This window comes from Gallus gallus, chromosome 5 (genome assembly GCF_016699485.2).
Source record: "Gallus gallus isolate bGalGal1 chromosome 5, bGalGal1.mat.broiler.GRCg7b, whole genome shotgun sequence".
NCBI lineage: Eukaryota > Metazoa > Chordata > Aves > Galliformes > Phasianidae > Gallus > Gallus gallus.
This window is the reverse complement of record NC_052536.1, coordinates 20,106,672-20,128,698: the sequence shown is the minus strand read 5'-3', so window position 1 is coordinate 20,128,698 and position 22,027 is coordinate 20,106,672. Positions and strand designations below refer to the sequence as shown.

The 22,027-nt window shown below is 36.6% G+C and overlaps 1 protein-coding gene across 24 annotated transcripts in view; it reads left to right on the top strand.

Annotated features, from left to right (window-relative positions):
- LRRC4C (leucine rich repeat containing 4C) overlaps positions 1 to 22,027 on the top strand; it is a 494,470-nt gene that overhangs the window by 362,953 nt on the left and 109,490 nt on the right. For 6 of the 24 annotated variants that reach the window (XM_046942081.1, XM_046942087.1, XM_046942086.1 and 3 more), the window contains exon 1: positions 1,565 to 3,409. The exons of the other annotated variants lie outside the window; for them this stretch is intronic. The gene's annotated coding sequence lies outside the window, so the exon portion shown is untranslated. Of the gene's footprint in view, positions 1 to 1,564; positions 3,410 to 22,027 lie in introns of those variants that run through there. 24 annotated transcript variants of the gene reach the window in all.

Here is a 22,027-nt window from a genome sequence, read left to right as displayed (position 1 = left end):
ACTTGACAGATGATTTTATTTGGAATATTTATTATATCTACACAGCCTTTCGCACATGGTAGGGAATTTGTTGTTGCTATTAATGTCAGTGATAGTAAGATCAGATGCTAAATGGTATTACAGTGGTTAAAGACTTGGTTTCATTTCCTTATATCATAGAACTTTCTCACCAGAAAGCCCACTGAGTCAGTAGAATAAATCTGAAAGTCAATGTTAATGATTCAGTAAGTGTTATTTACTGAATTCATCTAGTTTATGGGGTTTTTAATTCTACAGCAACTTTATGATATGACATATAAGTTAAAATTTCATTTTCTTTTATTTTCAAGTATGCCAGTTTCACACCATAGATTGCAGAATGAGTAAGGAAATCAAACATAATTTGACTTCTTGAGAGAGGATTCAGAAAGTTAGCTGTATCATTATGTGCATGGAATAACTCTGAGTTACTGCTTAATATATGAAGTTTGCTATAATTACCATGAAAGCGCCTGACTAATTCTTTTTTGGGGGTTGTGTGGAGGAGTTTGATCTATAAATAATTTCTTTCTAATTTTGAGAGAAATGCTGGCACATACATCATCCATATTCTGTTTCCTTTGATCCTGCAGAGGGTAGCACGTCTAACTTTACACATGCAAAGTTTTCTGTAAAAATTACTGAGAATTTAGATCCCTGTAAATAGAAGGCACAAGCCCAGTTATAAGCACTTTATGTAAACATACTTAAGTACTTCAAACATATCTTGGTTAAATGACAGCAAACATCCCAGCACCTTAGGAGCCCAGATTAATGACTCAGTTTAGAAAACTCAGAAACCTTGGCTAGAAGTCATAGTAATCAAACTGCAACAGATTTGCTAGGTGAGCCTAGGCATGCTGTTCTGTCCCTGTGGCTTAACAACTAGCTGGAGCAGTCAGACCCACTAAAACCTTGAGGCACTTCATAGGGCTTTTTGCAAGGAGCATCTGCCAAAATGGAGTTTTAGGTAACTTTTATGTACGAGGTTTTATGTACAAGTTTTAAACAAATATTTATTTCAGTAATTAGAAAACTTATTGTCTCTATATACAAGTGATTTTCACTATTAATATTTTTTTCTTTTTTTCCTTTTTCTTTTTTTCTTTTTCTTTTTCTTTTTCTTTTTTTTCTTTCTTTTTTTTTTTTTTTTTTTTGCAAAACTAACTTTATATTTCATTTCGTTTTACTGTCATTCCTCTGTCTCTGTGGCTAGGCTGGTACCTGTGAATAGTGGTTGATCTGTCAGAATCAGGCAGGCTTTTAAGAAAATGAGTTTTGACATTCCGCTCCTTAAGATGATCCCCTGCTTTTCAATTACTGCTTTCTGACTTGGAGGTTTCTTAAGGTAACTCGGAGCTTGTTCCCACACTGTCAACCAGGGGGCAGCAGTGCCACGTCAGAAGAGTTCCAATACCCTTTCCCTGACATCAAGTGTTAATGCAATTGACCAATCAGTGCTAAGATGATGGGAGGTAATTGGGTAATTGTATTTTACTGATCACAAGCAGAGAAAAGAAGGGGAAGGGGGGAGGGAAAAAAAAAAGAGAGAGAGAGAAAGAGAACGGAAGGGGTGAAGGAGGAGTATAGCGAGGAAGACTGGCCCCGGGACATTTGCAAATCCTAGGGTGCCACTGAAAGGTGGGGAGTCAGACAAAGCCAGAGCGACAGAAAAGCGGATCTACTCCCAGCAGCAACAACAGGAGCTGTCTGGAGCTGGATATATACATAGATGCGTACGTACGTGCACACACAGGAGGAATTCAAGCTGAAGCTAATGGGAGGGAGAAAGGGTTTGGGCTGTGCAAAAAGCTATGCGTTTCAGGCATGAGACTAAAAACTGAAAGAAGAGGCTGTGCTCCCGGGAATGTGTCATCTTGGAAGGGAGGGAGGCAGGAAGGAAGGAAGAAAAGGGGGAAGATAACTGGCATGTGGAAGACGATGGGATTCTAACTCACTGCTGTGCAGAAGGGAAATCCAACTTGTAGATCTGAAATACACCAGGCAGAGATTGCAAATGCGATCGGAGCTGCGTTGAAGCAGAGAAAGAGAAGAAAAGGGAGGCAGAGGCTGGAGAGCTTTTATCCTTCTCCCTCTCTCTCCTCAAAGAAGAAATAGAAGTTTATCCGTCTTGGTGCTGCTGGATCTTTATAGCTGCTGGACAAAAGATGGAGAGGAAGCTGAAATGAAAAGCAAAGGGAAACCAGTGCTTGCGAAACTCACGGCTAAGAAGACAAATCACGCCTCCCCAGGCTTCTTTTGTGCCCCATCGGGGGAGTTTTAACATCAGAAAGATTTTGAGAAGTGTGGGGAGCAAAGGGGAGAGTGGGCGTTAAAAACACCCATCCTGAGTGTTTAAAAAATAACGAGGGGATGGATTTATTCTTGACAGCTGGTGGGAACCTTGAATTTTTCTCTACTCCCTCCCTCCTTCCTTCCATTTAATGTGAGATTATGAAAATGCAGAGGAGTTGGAGGGAAGGCAAAAGGATATAATGTGGAGTTTGAAGCGAGGAAGAGAGTGCTGATGCTGTGGATTGCTGGCTTCTTGCTGAAATCAAAAATCCAATTGCGCACTGGGTTGTGATTGGAAATCTAATCAGATCTTTGGGGAGAAGGGAGAGACACTAAAAGTTATCGTATTGACATATAGAAATAAAAATTTAAATGCAAACGGAGATTCTATCCTGAAGGAGTGTGGGGGATAGGGAAAGAGAAGAATGGGAATCCCCATTCTAATGTGGAGACACACGGATTGGATAATTGATAGTGCAGCAAAGAAGGGGGAAGAAGAAAATTGCCTGGCAAGACCTGGATCTTAACAGTCACAACAAAATTGCATTAAAAGAATACAGATGGAGGGCTGCTTAAACAGAAATACAGCTCTTTCTGCTCTCCAGAGAAAAAACAAATAGTGAGCAATGGAGAGCAGAGAAGCTAGAGTGGCAGAAAACCTCAGAAAAAGGGAAGTAGGCAAAGGATCCACTGTGGAATGAAAAGTTTCAGAAAGGAGAAAGACCATTCATCCTCTGCAATAATTTTTCTTTTTTTTTCTTGGTGTTTTAAACCCCTCTTCTCCAGTGAAGCAAACATCATTGTTACCACTACAGCAATTTTAAGCAGAAAAGTTGAACACAACAGAGAAAATAAAGGACAGAGAAGAAAAAAGCAAAATTGCTGGAGGGAGAGAGTTCAGCAGTGTTGGGTTGGATTGGTACCTGTATGGACTGAAATTGCTTGGGAATTGCAGTTGGATATCTTTTATTCTTGTTTCCTTCCTTGTTTTTAATTTTGGTTTGGTTGCTGAAATGAAATAGTTTTCATAACCCATCCCCCACCCTGTTTTTTCATAACCACTCGGATTTCCAGCTGGATAGTCTTTGAGGATATAGTAAGTACACTTTCCATTTTATTATTATTTCTTACAGAAAAAAAAATAGTAATAATACATGCCCCATTTCTTCTTTTTCTTCTACCTCTTTCTTTGCTCTGTTCCCCAGCCTGAGTCAAGAAGCCAATTGAATTTTGGTAATGGCAGGGGAGGGGGCTGGGGGGGGAACTGGCATTGGGAAGGGAAAAGAGGAAGAATGAGAGCAGAACTGAAATCTCACAGTAGCTCAAATATTCCGCTTAGTAAAACTCCAGCCTTGGTAGTGTGTTGCAGATACCTTCTGGTGTGGCTTTATGGCATTCGTAAATGCTCACTAGCAAAGGAATCTTTTGAGAAAGCCCCTGCAGTGAGTGGTGGGTGCTGCCCAATTGCCTGTTAATAAAAATATTAAAAAAAAAAAAAAACAACAGATGCAAGTTGCATATAATTGGATGCACAGGGGAGGTTTCTTTATTTATTTATTTACTTATTTAGTAAATGTTTAAAATAAACTCTGATTTCAGTGCTGGCATCCAGTCTGACATTGCAGATCAATATGGTGTATTAACAGGAAAATGTTATGATCAAGCAAGGAGGTGAAGGATGGCTTTTGGCAGGAGCGGGGGCGTGTAGGGCAAGGGGTGGTACAGGGAGGAGTGGTAATGGTTTTTGAGGAGGCAGCTCTGAGAGAAATGGAACGTTTTACACTCCATTGCTGAGAACAAATAGTAACAGGCAGAGAGAGGGCATTCTTCTGTTGAAGGGGAGTTAAGAGAATGGCTGTACTAGCCACTTGTGCCCTCCAGATCTCCTAGGAAATTATTTGCAATTTCGTGGTGAATCCTCCAGACTCCCCTAGGACTTTCCTGACAGTTGAAAAAGGTTTACTTTGATTGATATGCAGTGAGAGGATACGGTTGTGTTAGGAGATTTTTGTTATTATGTTGATAATGAAAATAATAGAAAGTGACTTGTAGATGGTGGTGTTAACAGATTAGCAATGATGTGTAACATTCCAGTAAATGTCTCTCCTTTCTTTAGAAATCTGATGTGGGGGTGCGGAATGAAGTCAGGATAACTTGTAATTTGAAATAGTGGCCCTTGTTTTCCTGTGGAGGATCATGCTACTTCTGTCCACTCTTCTGGCATGACTGTATACCTTGTAGATAGGAAGTTTTTCTTCTTATACCCTTCTTTTCTCTCTTACCTCCACCATCCTTCTTCATAAGCAGAGCTTTGAAATGAAAATATTAGGCCGAAATTAGTATAGAAGGAGAGAGAAAAGCACATAGTTAAATGAACCACTGAAGTTATATGGATGTTTCTCTCAGGCAAGGTAAAGAACTAGCTTTGCAACTAATTTTACTTTTCTCTAGCTGCAATATTCTGGAAGAAGGGCAAAGAAGGAAGGATGGGTGAGGTGCTGGTAAAGATGGATCATGATTTTACCTTTTTTTTTTTTTTTTTTTGTCTGGCAACATTTCTTCTCAGGCTTTCTGTGTGAAGCAACACAATCCAGAGCTTCAGGTTCCCTGGATAAAAGCATTAATATTTTTTTTTTTCTTTGCATTTCTGCATTCATGCATGTCATCACTGTTGCTTCACACAGATATCTTGAATTGTTTAATGTAATTGAAATGAGACCTTCTGCTTCTTAAATGTGCCCATGCACTTCTGTTTGGAGGTCATGCCTCTGAAGCATTGGATACTTGTAAGGGATTAAGATTTAGGATCCAGTTCTGCTCTTAAGGAAATCTCTGGGAATTTTTGTTCAGCCATATGAATGAATCAGACCCTTTGTGCTCTTGTATATGGAAAAAAACGGAAGCAGGCACAGCAAAAATTGTTCCTTCCAGCTCCAATTGCTCTCATCCTTCCCAGTATAGCTAAATCAGTTTAGTATGAAGTGCTTTAGCCTCATTTATTTCTCTGGGCACGTTTCCTGGTGGGATACTAAATGGGTAATAAGTTTGTCAGCATCTGAAAATAAGCACAAAACTCTGTTCTTTATTCCTTCATGTATCATTATAAGCCTGTGCCCTATTGCGGGCTACACTTAGACCAGCAGTTGCAGTAATAGAGCAGCTAAATTTATGTTAAGCTGCTGCTCAGTAATTACTGAAGGGAAAAGAAACTGGCTAAGGAAAAGGCATCTCCAAGCTTTTCCCTGGATTGCTGTCAAGTGAATACATAAACTGAAAATTTGGTAGAGCAAATCTGACTTTTGACAATAGGATGCTGCCATAGGTGCCTCATTCATTTCTTATAATAACTAACAGGAGGATTTTCTTGATGTGATAAAGAAACTGTAGGAAAATTTAGCCACCAGTTTGGACTGAAACAGGCAAATCTTGTCAACATTAAAAAGCTATGGATACTGTCTGCTTCTAAATAGGCAACAGTTTCACACTTCACTGAATCATTCACTTAATACAGTAGCCAAAAGACACATGGTACAACCCAGAGTTTAACTCTTTCAGTCTCATAATGGGGATGAGTATAGCATTTCTAAGCATTTGTGCTATGGCTTATCCGGAGCCCAAAGGACTGATCATAAAATACACTGCTAAAGACATTGAACTAAACATCCAACTAAATTAGGAGCAACACATCTTATCAGCCAGAGTCAAGAACTGTCTGTCTCTGCTACTTCCCTTGCATGTGCTTGCGTACAGATGTACCACTCAGCAGTGTATGCTGATCCTGGAGGCTGTTTCTTCTTCAAAATGTGGACAGTCCATTTGGAAATAACCCCAGGCCCTTAGACTGTAGTGGAATTTGGTGCTCTAACCAAACACTATATTTAACTGGTATATTTAGACACCCAAAGCTTGTGCAGAAGGGAAAACTGTACTGGAGACTCCTGCTTCACTTGTAATTGTTCTCCAAAACAATTTGAGATCACAGATCTCAGACTTCAAGTTTTCTTGGCGAACTGCAGGTTAATACTGTACATAGTCCATGCCTTTTCACATATCAGGAATGATTCACACTGATCAAGAATAGGAGCATGTTCAGTTTGCTGGAGCAGCAAATTTTATATTGCAGTATCTCCCAGCCTGGTAGCGCTAAGTGAAAAATGAACATTCACATTGGCTGAGACCAAAGAAAGAATGCTGTAGATGTGAACATACACAAGAAATTGTAAGGAAATGGAGGAAAAGAAGGAAATCTCCAAAATATTGTCATAGCTTCCTACATATAGGTATTAAAATGATTTGTCTGTGACCTTAAAAGCTGGATCTCTTTCCAAATGAAGGTTCTAGCTGTGGTGATATGAGATGGGAAGCTTTTGCACTGGACCTGGAACAGGCTTCTAGCATATTTTGCGAGCGTGGTGCAGGTGACAATTCACAAGCCAAACTGTCCAAGAATGAAGAGCCAATATATTCAATAAAGGAGTGCACTGTGCACAGCAGCAGCATGCAAGAGCCTCCATCTCACTTGTGCCACTGTGCTTTCACTTTGCCTCTTTCAAATCAATTTTTTTCTGATTGCCTGTGCAGGAACAAGGGGAAATAAATGAGTAGTAGAATTAGTGCCACTTGCAGTCTGGGAGGGAAATGATTCTGAAGAAATGCAGTTAATTACTACCCATTAAATTATTTCTGGAGTAGTCAAACTGAGTGGACTTCGGGCCCACATTCTGCATCTCCATCTGTCCCCTTGCAACCTGCCTTGTGAAATTAATAATGAAAAGCAAACCTCCTTCAGTATAAAGTGCTGCTCCTTCAGGACAACTCAGTTCAGGAGGCTTTAGCAATAGCAGCAGTCATGGTGACCTGGAAGGTAGCCTTGCAGTGTTCATTTAATTCTAGGAACATGGGCAAGGAGCTGTCCTGAAAAGCTATCTATAGAAAGGATCTTGCCTCTGCTTCTTTTAATTGCTTGCTGTAATAGCAGAAATTGTGGCTTAATTTATGACTTTTTTGAGCAGTTTATTTCATGATGCTATTTAGAAAAGCAAGTTGCCTGTTTTTAGCTTTTTCTGTCATGGTTGTTTCTTCAGGCTGGAAATAGGGATGCAAAAGGGGAGATGAGTGTGCTAGTGCTGTGTTTCAGTTGTAAATGCTGTGACACATGGAAATGAATTAATGCACAGTTCCTGGTATGGGGCCTGTTTGCAGTTGGTTAGAGGAAAAGGCAAAAAATCAGGCACTTGTGCCATCACACAATAAAAGAGAATCAGGATCTACATTTGGTATCCAAGGAAGCGGGAGCAGAATCCTGCAGGGCTTTCTGTTCATTGTTTAAATGTTGCCATAGCAATATCTCAGGGCACAAGTTACATGTTTTCCACTTCTTGAGTTGTGCTTTTCTTCCCCCTCTCTCTCTTTCTGTTTCTCAATCTCTCTACTCAACAACTAGGACTATCTCTGCAGAACTTTGCAAAATAAACAGAATAGGAGTGTGAAAGCTGCATTATCTGTCCACTTACATCCATTCCTTGTCATTTGCTAATTCATTGAAAACACAATTAGGTTAAAATTGTTGGATGGAAGAGAAGTGGGAGGCTCTTGTTAGGGCATCGAACACATATTTTGTGTAGTGGTGATATGTTAATTGGATAGCTGCAGGCAAGTGGAGTAGAGCAGTCACTGACAATTAAAAACAACAATGGACTTAACAGGACTGAATCTATTTCTCGGGCAGGTTAAAATGCATTTCAGATATATACGAGAGCTTCTGTAATTTGAAATATCTGCACCACTCTAAGAACTCTTGAAATTCTGAATTCGTTATGCTGAGACTAAATATACCCTTGCTGCTTGTGAAACAGAGAGAGGCGGTATCAAAGCACAGAATAGTCTCCCATAGTATTTGCTGCAGAGCTTGTACTTGTTATGTTAGGACTGAGGGAGTGCAATGTAACAAGAAAACCAGGAGAATTAAAAATAAAGTAAAAAAAAAAACCTCAAATCAAAACAAAGATAAACAGACTTCTAGCCATGAGGCTTTAACATGCAAGTAGTTAAAGCTTACTTAGGAGTATCACAGGAAAATAAGTAAAATCATTGTGTGTTCGTCTGCAAACCCAATTCAAGGTGTTGTTTGTGTCTGAGGGATCTTTCAGTTATTTGGCAATGTGGGATCCATCCAATTTCTTTGCAGTAAAATAATCCTCGGAAATATGGATACAGTTTCTCTTTATGTTTGCGTAGGCAGTATAATATACATTGATTTCCTGGAAGCCCAGGAGTCAGTGGTTTTTCTTCACTGTGCATGAAAGAATGATTGTGTTAGGGGTCAAACCTAATTCCTAAAGCCAATGACAGTAACTTTTAATGTGTTACTTATTAATGTAGTTCAAATCTCCAGCACGTTTTCATTTTGCTTACAAACCTTTCTCTGCTTTCATGTCAATAATCTCTTTGCTTGTGTTAGATAGGAAATAAAATCAGGGACGTAAATAGGCTATCATTATTAATGAGGTGAGTGTCACGTAAGTAGTAACAGTGCAGGTTTCTTCACACTGCTTATCATTGTACCTCAGTCATGACCTTAAGCAAAAGGCTGCCTGAGACCTTATGTAGGCACTAACTCTGGAGTTTCCCTTAGTGTCCTTAGCATCCACCCTAAAGGGTGGCCAGGTGTGATGGGGATGGAAATAATTATGTCACTTCTAATTCACTGTGCTACTGCACACTCATCAAATTACTGAAGCCCATAAGATTCCGCTGTTTTCAGTTGAATATGTAGTAGGTCATGTAGGATGAAAGTTTTGACATAATTGGGTCTTCATCATCTGTATACCAGCATTTTGATTTCCTTTTAATCTCCGGAACCAACTATTAGTAGGGAGATGGAACAGGCTGCATTGATATTTCACTATAAGGAGGGAATTCTGTCTTTCAGAAAGTGTGTTAAAAGGAATATTTTGATTTTTATTCACTAATGTCTGTTTTTCTATTCCAATACAACACTACAACACGCTGTTGTGTAATAACTCTTACATGCAACCAATTTTGTTCCCTTTATGTGTGTTGTTTTTTTTTCTTCACCCGCATGAAGTATAAAACCTGTTTCAGTTCCAGGAGTAAACAACAGGGCAAAGATTTATACTCATAGACATAGAAAGGTGATCTGAACACCATTTTGAATTCATATTCCATAAACTCCAGATTTCTCTCTGAATTTCTCAACATTTCACGTTTCCTTTATAGTTACTGATGACATTCCAAGTAGTATTTTTTTTTTTAATCCATGTGTGAGATGGGTTAAAGAAATAATTTAATCCCTGTTACTGACGTAGTAAAACTTGAATTTATATTATCAAAATTAGAAATTCTGTAAAATGTCATATTTTAGGGCTGAATTCTTAGTCACTTATTACCAGGAGAAATTGGTGCTGGTGTAATATCTGTGCATTGTAAGTTGACATCAACAAGAGAATATCGTGATGTGTCATAGTAAGTTTAATAAAAACGAAAAAAAGGATTCACTTTTAAAAGGCTACAGAAGAAGCTCTGCAAGGACAGGAAAGGGTTAACTTAAAGGACCACAGCTTTTTCTCCCTCAATGCATGCAGATTTCAAATGAAGTGTGCAAAAATATATTAAATTCTATGAGCTTCTTTGCTTAAGGGAATGCATGTTGTGCTAAGGATTTTTAACTTAGCTGTTTGGTTTTATATGAATTTTCTCTGCCACTACAGTATTTGTGAGCCCTTATCGGAGAGGCAGGTTCTTTTACAAGTGGTTATATATTATTTTTCCGGAGGCAAGCTTTTATATTTATGCCATCACTTAAAGAACTGAGGTTCATTTTTGTTAGGGTTGTTGATGCCACAACTACTATAGGGGAAGGATGATGAACACGTTAGCCTTTTAGGTTGCTCATATGCAGTGCACATTCTACTTCTTCACTAAGAGTTTTATTGTGTTTAATGCCTGTATGAATTTGTATATGGTGCAAGGAATTAAAAACCATAATAGATTTCTGTTTGGGACTTGAAAGAGGTTGAAAAACCTCCTCTCAGTGAACATTCCTGTTGATATTCATCTTTCTGTAATGTACATTTCACTGAGTAGTCTGGCCCTAAAGATTGAGTTATGTACTTAGGTAAAGTCCTGGAGGTATCTGTTGAAAACTGCTTTATAACCATAGCAGGGGATGACTTAGTCCTTAAGTACCTTTCTATAAATTGTAGAGAAAATAATTGTATTTTTTAATGGGAAATTTCAGCTTTGGGACTATGTATGAAAGTCTCATACAGCAGTAGCAAAATGGTATTAAGATTTGAACAGAACTATAGGTAATCATTTTTATCACAAACAATGTTGCATCTAATTTAATGTATAATCTACATAAGCTTTTTCTGTGGCAAAGAAAGAGAAAGTTGATGGCTGCCTATAGCAAAGGAAAGATAAAATAGACTCAGTAATGCTACTTCAGAAGGACTTGTCTTGTAAACTTGAGGAAAATTATGGGAAAATTCGAGAAACCATTTAAAAAGATATATTTGAATAAAAACTGAAGCTTTTAGGAATGCATTGTTTTGTCAGAGAAAAGAATTCATAGTGTATTATGATCTGTCTTTGATACAAAGGAAAATTAAGCAAAAAACTAGCAGTTAAAAATGGAAGCAAACTAGTATATGCTAGGGGGGAAAAAAAGAAAAAAAAAAGTGGAAAAAAAACCCCAACCCATATAAATAATAAATTGTAAAGTGAAGACAGATGATAATATATAATTTACTGAAGGCACTCAAAAAAAATCTTGATGGGAGAGAAATGATGTGTTTGGACGGTGGGCTGAGTGTACCAGAAATGTGGGACTCCTAACGCTGTTTCTTATTGCTGCTTTAATTGCAGTCTTCCTCTGAAGAGATAGTGATGCAGAAATAGAAATGTTCAATTTAAACTTTTATTCTGTATTTTGAAAAATCATGATTAAAACTTTTTATCATGAAAAGTAAAAGGCAAGTGAAAAGACACTGGAATCCATCTATTAGGTATACATATTTTAAAATCAACATTCTTGTTGTCTGCACAGTAAGGAATTTCTTCTAATCTACCCTCTTCCAGTTTAAAACCACTTACCGTCATCACTACATGCCCTTCTAAAAAGTCCCTCCCCAGCTTTCCTGTAGGCCCCCTTTAATTGCTGAAAGGATACCTACTAAATAGTTTGGAAGTACTCATCAGATATTCAAAAATAAATTTTGTAGGGAAATACATTTTAATAGATTATACAGGTGTTGTAACAATTTATAGTATTTGTATCAGTGACTTAAACAGATCATTGAAGGAAGATTCCTGACTGAAAATAACACTTACATTAGGTATAGGGTGCACAGCTCGCAAAATGACCTGGATAAGAACAGCTGTTAGTATGGGCACGTGAAGGTAAATGGAGTAAACTATGTGAGAGTGAGTGGATGGACAGGTGAGAGAAACAGAGCAAAAACTGATTTGACACTGTCAGAGGTTTCTCTGTGTCACTGTGACCTTGGGTACGTCTACTTGTGATGATTCTGCACCGAATACTACAAGGAACCAGCATCCAACAGATGGAGTGACAGAACAGGGTGCTACAAGCAGGAACCCATGCTTTCTGAACCTGTGTGTGAACCATGACTATTTTCTGCATAGCGGGTGCTATGCTTCCTGCATAGCAGGAAACAGGACGAGGCTTGGAACCACACAGAGCTAGACCACAAGTGTCTCAAGAGGAGGAATAAGCAAGTAGGGGAGCCTGGGCACACGGTAGTGGACATATGCTTGTAACTCCCATGATCTATGAGAGTATCTGAGTGATATTATTTCAGGGAGTTTACTGCGTAGGGATGCATAGGTGTTTTTAGGGAGACATTATCATTTTTAAAGTGTTTTGAATGATGCTTGTTCTGTTGTATTTCTGATCCTGAGCCATTATTAACTACTGGTTAATAATATTAATTAATCAGTAAATAGTTTTGAGAATGATGTGATTTAGATCACATAGATTGAAAATATTTTCCTTGAAACAGTTATTGACAACATGATAAATGACAGTTATGCAGAGTAATATGGATATGAGATGTTATGTGTAAGAATTACAGGTACAGATGAATGAGGGTCATGCGTCTATAAAAATAATTCAGGGAAGGATTTGAGATTATAAAAGGCAAGCAATTCCACATGAGCTCCCACAAGAAAACTGTGTTTAAAAAGGCTATGTTATGCCATTGTATTAGTAAGAGAAACAGAGTAATGATTTCAACAGAAAAATTGGACATGTGCACATTTCAGTTTGTAAACATCTTGAAAATTGTGTTGAAAAGAGACACAAATACTTAATGCTGAAGAAAAAGGATGTAGATGTTTAAAAGTTTTCCAATAGTAAATAAAATAATAAGAAGCAATAGCTAGAAGCTTTAATCTCATAAATTCAGATTAGAAAACAAGAATAGATTAGTAGTTCTGAAAATAATTCACCATTCTAAAAAGCTTCTTGGATTTCATGTCCTTAGATTGACTATCTGTTGAAAAGTGTTGTAACATGAAGTATGCATTTCTGAGTTTGCTGTATTTGAGAAGGCAGACTAGCTGTTTCTGAGGTCCCTGTAACCTGAGCCCATGATTCTGCATATAGAAGGAAAGCAGCCTGAGCATTCATAACCAAACTTCCAGTCCTGTCATTAACTAATATGTCCACTTTTCAATGTACAGAAGAGCCCACTCCATCATTCCCTTTGTACTGATATTGCTAGCAAAAGGCCCAAGTTTTTGAGCGAAGAGCTTCTCTGTGGAAGTATCCTGACTTAAGCTCAGTATTTCAGACTTCTATCTGTTTATATTGGAAAGAAGTATATCTTTTGATATTTCTTAATTTGTCAAATCCGAGATGTTTTATGGAGATTTATTTTGACAACTGTGCTGGGGGTGAACAAGTACTCATCGTATGTGTTTATCTGTTCATTCATTAACCCATTGGTTAGGTTATTGCTGCGAGTAAACTTCTACCTCCTTCATAGTTCCCATGACAAGCTGAAGAAGAGAGGAAAGATTTGCAAGCTTTAGGTTTTGTATATCTGAAATACTGACCCTTCAACATGAGCCTCCAACCCAAAGTCCATTTGTTTAAGCCAAAATCAAAGACAAACAAAATGTATGGGTTCAGAGCTGCTCTTTAGCTGAGGCTTCTGTAAATGAATCCAGATAGGAATTCTTATCATATCATTCTGTGATACATCACCAGTAACAATGTGCAAAGGTCTGCAGGGGTTGTCAGTGTTTTAATTAGCATTTTGAAAATTCAGACTTTAGTCTTCGCTCATTTTTCTGCATGTATGTAGCGTGGTCATGGATCTTCTCGAAAAGTGGTCACATGTCCCTTACTGCTCTCACAAAAGCCAGTAATTTCCCTACTATTAAATACTACAAAATTGACCTATAAAATCAAAATTACAACATTTTCTTATAAAGTTTTAATTTGTACTCTCTACTCCTCCAGGATTTTGTAATTTCATGAGGCACTCTTTTCTTACGTAACATTCATTTTCTTGCTCTTGGTTTATGCAATACTTACTTATTTGATTTTAAACTGAATAATAAATTATTTAAATATAGTTCAAATTTTGCGTCATTGTGCCAGTAATTTATTACAATAATTGACTGTTTGGGACTTGGAAGAAAAAGAATAAGTCTAGCAAACATCTGAGATGTTTCTTCTTCTCTTTCTCCCTAAATTCCCTTCTGCGAGGTTCTTTTCAAACCATACGCTTAACGTGGAACCAACCAAAAGTCTGCAGGGGCCAATACCTATTCAGTTTGTATGCTAGGGAAACTATGTCTAGGCTGTTCCTCATTCCCTAACTAGAGTTTTTTTTCTGGATGTTATCTATCAATAACTCATCCACTTCCAAGGTCTCCAAAGTTCAGAGGATCTTTTTCTTGTGAAAACCTTCTAAAGAAATAGTTCATATCAAATTTTTGAGTGAACATGGCAATTAGGAGAGGTGTTTGAGGGCTGGTGAAGAGCCAGCAGTTGCCTTTTTATGAGCATTTCTATAGCTCTTCTAAGTAAAAAGTTAAAATCTTGTAAGATATGGTGCTGTTCTTGCCTTCTGTTCCATGCAGGTGGATCTGTGGAACATAATGAAACCTCACTGAAATGTAGGGAATCCTATATTGAAGGAAAAATGTATTACTGGAGTTGCCATTAATTTCACTGGTTTGGGTTGAATTGCACCTGCTACTAAAATTATATGTTCATACTAGTTATGACTGTGGACTGTTCTTGAAGGTTTGGAGTAAATTTGGATTTATGTCATGTTTAACATGATGATTCTTTGCACAGGTGGTTGCATTATAGAAAAATGGCAGGAAAAATATATGTATATATATTTAAATATATACTTAGCAAAGCACCTGCTTCCATAAATCTGTCTGTGTAGGAGGATAGAAATCTCCACACATTAGTAGTCACATGAATCTCAGAAGAATTACGACAGTGACTATATGGCAGCTAGGAAAAAATAAATACTTATTTGAGAAAAGTTTAGAAATAAAGACTTTTTCAAAAAATGTAACTAAAAAAAAAAAAAGCCACCCCTGAAAAGCAAGAAACAATATCAAATCTTGTATCAGATCTTTTCTTCTCTTCATTTTGAAAGATTCTTTTTGAAAGGTAAATGGCACTAAGAGAATTCTGCATTTAAATATAGTAGAATGGACAGTGTTGCGTACTTCAGTGGTCATCACTAGAGATTTCTTGACTCCTGTCTTTTTGTGGCATCTAACTTATTCTGTGGGAAAAAAAAATCACAGAAACTCTATTTACTGTAACTTCAGAGAAATTACTTTTGTGTATTGATGACAGAGCCTTCCAATTTTGATGCAGCTAAAATTATTTTTTAGTGTTCAGAAACCAAAACTAGTTTAATATGATTTAAAAAGTGGAAATAGGATTTAGAAGTGGTCTTGTGAAATTAGTTCACAGTTGCATGAAAGGTCCTTTAATAAAAGGTGTTTTGTAAGAGTAATTTTACTGCAGTCTCGCAGAACACATAAAGTGGATAATAAGGGAGAAAAACAAAGAAACGTGCATCTTTTATCCTTAAACATTCAGTTAGTGGAACAATTCTAGACACATAGGTCAAAAAACTTATTTTTCCATTCTTAAGAAATATTTTTTCCTGATCTGACAGCAATTTACTAATGCTTTAACTATTTCATATTCAGACTTTTAGTGATTTTTTTCTTTCTCGCTTACTTTGCCCGAGGACTAAATTGAATTGAATATACAAACAAAAAATTATTCATTTCTGAAAGTTTAGCAGGATTGTAAGCTTGTCAACTCCTACTCTTAAGAGTAATTACTTTCAAACATGATCTTATTGAAATACCCTTTGACATTCTAGCTCTTGAGTGAATGAGAAGCATTCATTAAAACTTCTTCAGGCTTTCTACATGTTTTACACTGAAATTATTATTCATTTATTTTTAATTTATACAATTGAATGGTTAAAAACCACGGTACCCAAACTCTTCTCCCTAAACACTGAAATTTTACAAAATCTGTCAATGTTACAGTAGTGCAAAATCATTAAAAATAAAAAGTAATTTTTATCATAATTTACAACTTTGAGGGCTTCTATTTGCTTTATCTGTGAATTTGTTGTGTATTTAGTAGATGAACAACTTTCCACTGCTGGATCAAAAGTTTATGTGAACATAATGATTTTGTTTTTTTTCACTGTACTCAGGAAACTGGTATCCTTACTTTGTCTTAGTGAAAAGATGGGAGTAATTCAGTATTGAGGTAGCTGATCACTGAGTATAATATCTGTCTACAAGTAATTTAACCAGTTTTGGCTGTCTTAAACTGATGCAGCTAACCTTAAATTTTGTGGAATGTATTCAGCCATGAAAATGACAGTACATGCTTTGCTTCTCGTGTTGAATTTGCTTATGTAGACATTGCAAACATGTATGGGAAGGCAAGAAGTCAGCAACTGGCATTACGTGTTGCTTTTGAAAACGTTGTACCTTCTTGAAAATCTAATTATTTCCTTTCAACCTGTCCTCTCCTTATGCAGATACTCCTCCTCTCCCTCTTATGCAGACAAGCAGAGTGCTTCAGAGAGCACACGGACTTAAAAATGTGACTCAGAGGTCAATAGATTCAGAGCCTCTGGCAGGAAGTGAAAATCACAGCTAAGGACAATTTACTGTGACCATCCTGCCCCAGGAGACTCCTAGCACAACCAAAGGGCTTGGCTATGTCTCAGTTTCTCACATTGTCAACTTCCATGAGTTTGCGTAGGAAGGCATGACTCTTACTGAATTAGAAATATCTCTGATGAATAAAAATTATTTCTTTCAGGAAAGGTTTTCAGCAGCTGATCTTTGCCAAAATTTAAGGTTCTTGTAATGGGTTCCTGTGTTACTATTCCTGTACTGATAACTGATTATTAACCAAAAATTCAGTAAGGTGAAAAGTAGGCAGATTTCTTGTAGAACAAAGAAAGGAATAATGCAATTATAGGTTTCTTCCTTTTCCTTTTCTTTCTCTTTTTATTTTTTTCTTCCCCTCCCCCCCCCCCCCAACCGCCACAGCTATCTGTGGAGGTAACAACACAATTAAGACACCTAAATCGATATCCCCAATGTGCTTGCTTTTGCTTGGCACATCAAGTATCTTTTAAGAATTGTCTTTAACATAGACTCTTTGTCTTTTTGTTTTAAAACATCATTTGAATAGCTTTGGCAAATTGCTTAATTGTTTATTGATCCAATAGTTATTCAGCTTATTATTCCACAGTGCTTTTTTTGTTGTTTTCTTGAGCATTACTTCATCTCATTTTAAAACTCCTGGGTAAAGCTTATATCAAACCCTTTTATCAAAGTTTTGTGCCTTGCTTAAATTGCGTGTCGCTGAAGTGTTAAGGATAGAAATTATATTGAAATACCTCAACAGTTAATGAACAAAATTATCCACACACTTAGAATTCATTTCTTACATTGTAGGCAGAAGATAGTTATGGTGAAATTTGCAACAGTCAACTCCCACAAGGTCATATTTTATTAAATGAAGTAAATTGAATGAGTCAGAGCCATAGCTGTCTAGGAATTTAAAATAATTGACACACTATCTGCCAAACATACTGTATTTTTCTTTACTTTTATAGTGGGTGGTAGGTTAAAAGATGTCTGCATAAACTCTTGTTGATGAAGACAAGAAGATAGTGGGGTTATTTTTTTTTTATTATTTTTTGCATTTTGCTTTGTTTTACATTCCACATTCTACTTCAAATATGACTGCCCTACATCCTGTACTCCCTTCCTATTTGTTCAAAGAGTAGGAACTCTTTTTGGATGAAGAGTGGAGGAAATGCTAAAATCCACTGTCACTTCCAGAGGAAAATATCCCTTTTAATGTTTATTGATTTTTCAAATCCACCTAAATTACCTCTGTAAGAACAGAGTCATTCTGTTTTTATGCTAATAGTATGTGTTCAACAGTGGACTAAAGGTAGAAAACTAAAGGAGTTCTTCAAATTTTACCATGGCAGATATCTTCCACTCCCCGAATCCATAGATGAAAATAATTGCGTTTCAGTGCCAAGAAATTAGTATCCTAGTACAACTCCAGAATGCTATGAAAACATAGCATTGCATAACTGTGGTTTCACTGAATTGACTCATTATGACGAAAATTGTCTGAAGTTCTATTGCCTTTTTGTTTATATCTGGCAGGAGTCAAGCTATCTCACTATGATACACAATAGGTTTTTCTAAATATGGGTGAAAAACTAGAATGTTCTTCAGAGCAAGTATTGACTACAACAGAATTGAATGGAAAATGCTGGCTTAAATTAGCGATACATTCCTGTGTTGGAAAGTGATCAGTATATCAATCATCTTTTGATGGAAGCTTCTGTTACCAGATGGAAAATAAAATAAATTAAGCATTTCTTCTCCCTCAAAAAGTTAGTGCTGAAGTAAGAATCTATATGTTTATCTCCAAAGAACAAGGATACATATCATTTAATGCTTTGGGACAAGCAATCCTAAATTTCAATTTTAGGTTTTGAAATGTTGTCTTTCCCAATTTCCTCTTTCCCCTTTTCCCCTTCCTTTTCCTATCTCTTTTCTTCTTTTCGTTTTTTAAATCTCCAGTATGCCAGAAGGCAAAGATATTAGCTACCATCACTATCTGTGGTAGCATCATTATCTGGGTAAAAGCTGAAGCCATCAAACTAGATTTCTTTGAGTAAGGCAACTAAACCTATATCTAAATACATTTCATGCATAGTTCGCCTTTGCCAGAGAATCACAATGTCTGCATTTCTTAGGAACTTCAGCTCCTGGAATATTAACATTTGAGTCCTAACATAATGTAAATCATGTATTTCATCGGAGTTGTCTTTCAAATAAAAAAGAATTAGTGTAGTTCAGTTTTATGTTCACCTTTTCCAAAGATTATGTTGTTAGATTATACGTCATTGTGCTTGAATAGACTATAAGATAAATGATCACTTTGCAATCTTATGGTACAGCCTACGCAAACATTTATTAAATAGAACTGATAAATGTAGTTTAGCTTAACTGTGCAATTGCATTTATTGCTAGATTCAATTTAAATATACACAGCGCATCTATCCTGTCAAAGTCCAGTCCTGCTATGTAAGAATATATTAGAGTGACATGCACAGCATTTCAATGATGTACTTTATCTTTATTCCTTACCTGATTCTTTTATAAAATCTACTTCAATTTTACTAAGATCAGGGTATTGCAGAAAACATACATAGTAACTAACTGTATTAGTATCTACCTGCTTTGCACTAAGAAAACTATAACAAGATTTAATATCAAATGTGAAATCAAGAAACAGCTGGCTTTCTTTTGCTGTGTCTCAGAGCTTGCCAAAGGCCATTGAGTAATCTTCCTCACATTCCACATGTATGCATGAGATCCTATCTAAGTCTTAATGGAGCACCCTTATACAGTAAATCATTTCTGCAAAGGCTTTTAATAAAAACTAATTTCTCTGGAGTTGTCTTTTTTTTTTTTTTTCCTTTTGTAATTTTTTTCCTCCCATAGCTTCTACTGCTATTATTAGTATAGATAAGAATGGACTGTAGGAATTCTGGAGTCATCAAGATGCAGTAATCCAGAAGTACTGGTTCTAAATGATGCCCTGTTTGTGAAAAGTGAACGTTTCGTGCTTTCTTTTGTGAAGGGTAGTATAACTGCAGCAAAATTTAGTACTGGTGTTACATGCATTTTTTGGTATTATATATTATTTATCTAAACCAATTGTTGATTAATAACACATGTAGTAACAAACAAACAAAAAATACATTTAAAGGTAGCTTAAATATATTTATGAAGATGAAGAGGTTATCAAAAAGTCTTAATTCGTGACTGTAACACTCACGCACACAGGAATCACCCAACATGAATATTCAAATCATTTTCTTTTGCCAGTACAAATGGGAGTAAATTAAAAGCTAGACTTGACAGGTTTTCGGCTTCTTCAATGGGGAAGAAATATCCAAGAACTATCCCAGGAAGGGGATTGTGATTTAGTTACAGATCCTACTCAGATACTGCCTTGTCTAAGGAAAGCAATTTATTGCAATCTGTTCATTTTCTTTGCATAACCCTCTTCTTTGTTAGGAATGTGTTAAGACTCTTCTGCTCTTTTTGTTATTTTTTCAATTAGCCTTGCTGGAAAGGAAATATCTAGAGACTTTGTGATTAGGATAGGACTTGCAAGAATCAGAATGCTTTACTGGATCAGGAGTAGATCTCTCTACCATACAGTGCTGAGCAATAGAAGAAAAATGCAAGCTGCTATAATAAGCCAAGTGCAAAATTGGATTACAAAGTCATTAGAGGCTGTAGTTGTTCAGCACCTTTTAGGCCCTTGGGAAAGATTATTAAACAAATGAATATGGTTTTAAAACTAAGCATTTTATTCCTTTCAAGTAGGGGTTATTATTTCTTTAACTTCTAATTGTTGTGCATAATATTGTATTATATCAAATGCAAAATTTATTTATTGCCCTATAAATGTAGATCAGGGGCTATGCCTTAAGACATACAATCTTTTTTTCTGTTTCTGTAAACTAAACATTTATATAGAAGTTTATTTTTTACACTTTTTCTGTGAATTCTGGTATATATTTTTAAAACCAGAATGCCTAAGAAGAACCTTCAAACTTTCTAAAATGGTATTTCAGCTTATATCATTTTTCATGTTTTAAATTATTCATTAATTTGACTGTATATTAAGAGAAAGTATTTGTGGATATGTGTGTGCAAGTGTTTCTTTTGTTATGACATCACAGAATCAGGTAAACATTGGTTGTGAAGGACCAGTAGAAGTCATCAAGACCATTTTCCACCTACAGTGCAACTGTTACAAGCACTAGTTCATATTAGGTTTTACTTTCCTTAGTTTTGTTTTAAGATCCTTCAAGAATGGATGTTCTACAACAGCTCTTGTTCCTGTGCTGTCATTCCTCTAATGGTGAAATTGTTTGTCCTAATATCCTGTATTAAAAACTGTGTCTATTTTTGATCTGCCATGTGTGAAAAGAGTTTGCTGTGGTCAACTTTGTAAATCCCCCTAAGTAACTGTAGTCTGCCCATAGAGCAGCACCCTTTAACCTCTGGCGGACAAAACAAGCCCTGTGCCCTCTAGCTCTCCTCTTTGAAATGTGCTCTAGATTCTGACGTTCTTTGGTAGCCTTTCTCTGAGGCCTTCTGAGTTTTTCCACACTGTTCTTGAACACCAGGGCCCAAAACTGGATGCAGTGTTGTAGGTGCAGCCTCAGTAGTGCTAGGTAGAGAAGGACAATTAGTAACTTTTTGTGCTTTGCTAGCCATTGTGCTCCTAAGTGGAGTGGCAAACTTGCAGTGGAAACGAGCTGTACTCGGTGAATGGGTTTATGTTCAGACTGGTATCCAGTATGACCTCCAGGTTCTTTGCCTCTCGGCTACCACCTAGCCTAATAGGTCTCAGGCTGTACTGAGCTAATTTCGAAGCAGAACCATGCGTTTCTTGTTCAATATCAGGATGTTTCTATCCCTAAGTTTCTAGGATTCTGTAGTTACAAGAAGTAAAATAAACAGTAACATAATATCTGTGATTTAAAAATATATATAATTTTCTTTAGATGCCTTAGTAAAATCACCTCATTTCTCCAATTCACCTCATTTTCCAATTAGCAGTTGTTGAAAGAAAATGCAGTATTAAGGTACTTGTGACTATCTTTGTATTTTTCTTCCCCTAGCCTTTGACATTTGAGTGTGCCTCACATCATGGTGAGGTGAGAGAATGAAGAAACAAACCAAAAAACTACGTATTGAAAAAATATATGAATGCAACTTTAAAAATTCCTGGAAATTTACTGTATTCCGCCTTTAGCATTTCAAATAAAACAGATATACAAATACCAGATATTTCTGGTATTTAAAATACAGTTTCCCAGTAAAGGCAAAACTATAGATTCGTTGGAAACATGGGGAGGTAAGTATTTATTTTCTTCTGGCATCAAAAGCTTCTGAATCATACTTTCATGACTTATGTTAGCATAAAATCTTTTTTTAATAAAAATGCTTTCAGGTCTGTAAGCTTTTTACTAACTTTGGGAGAGCCTTAGGCTACTATTCATGAATGAACTCTATTATGTGGATG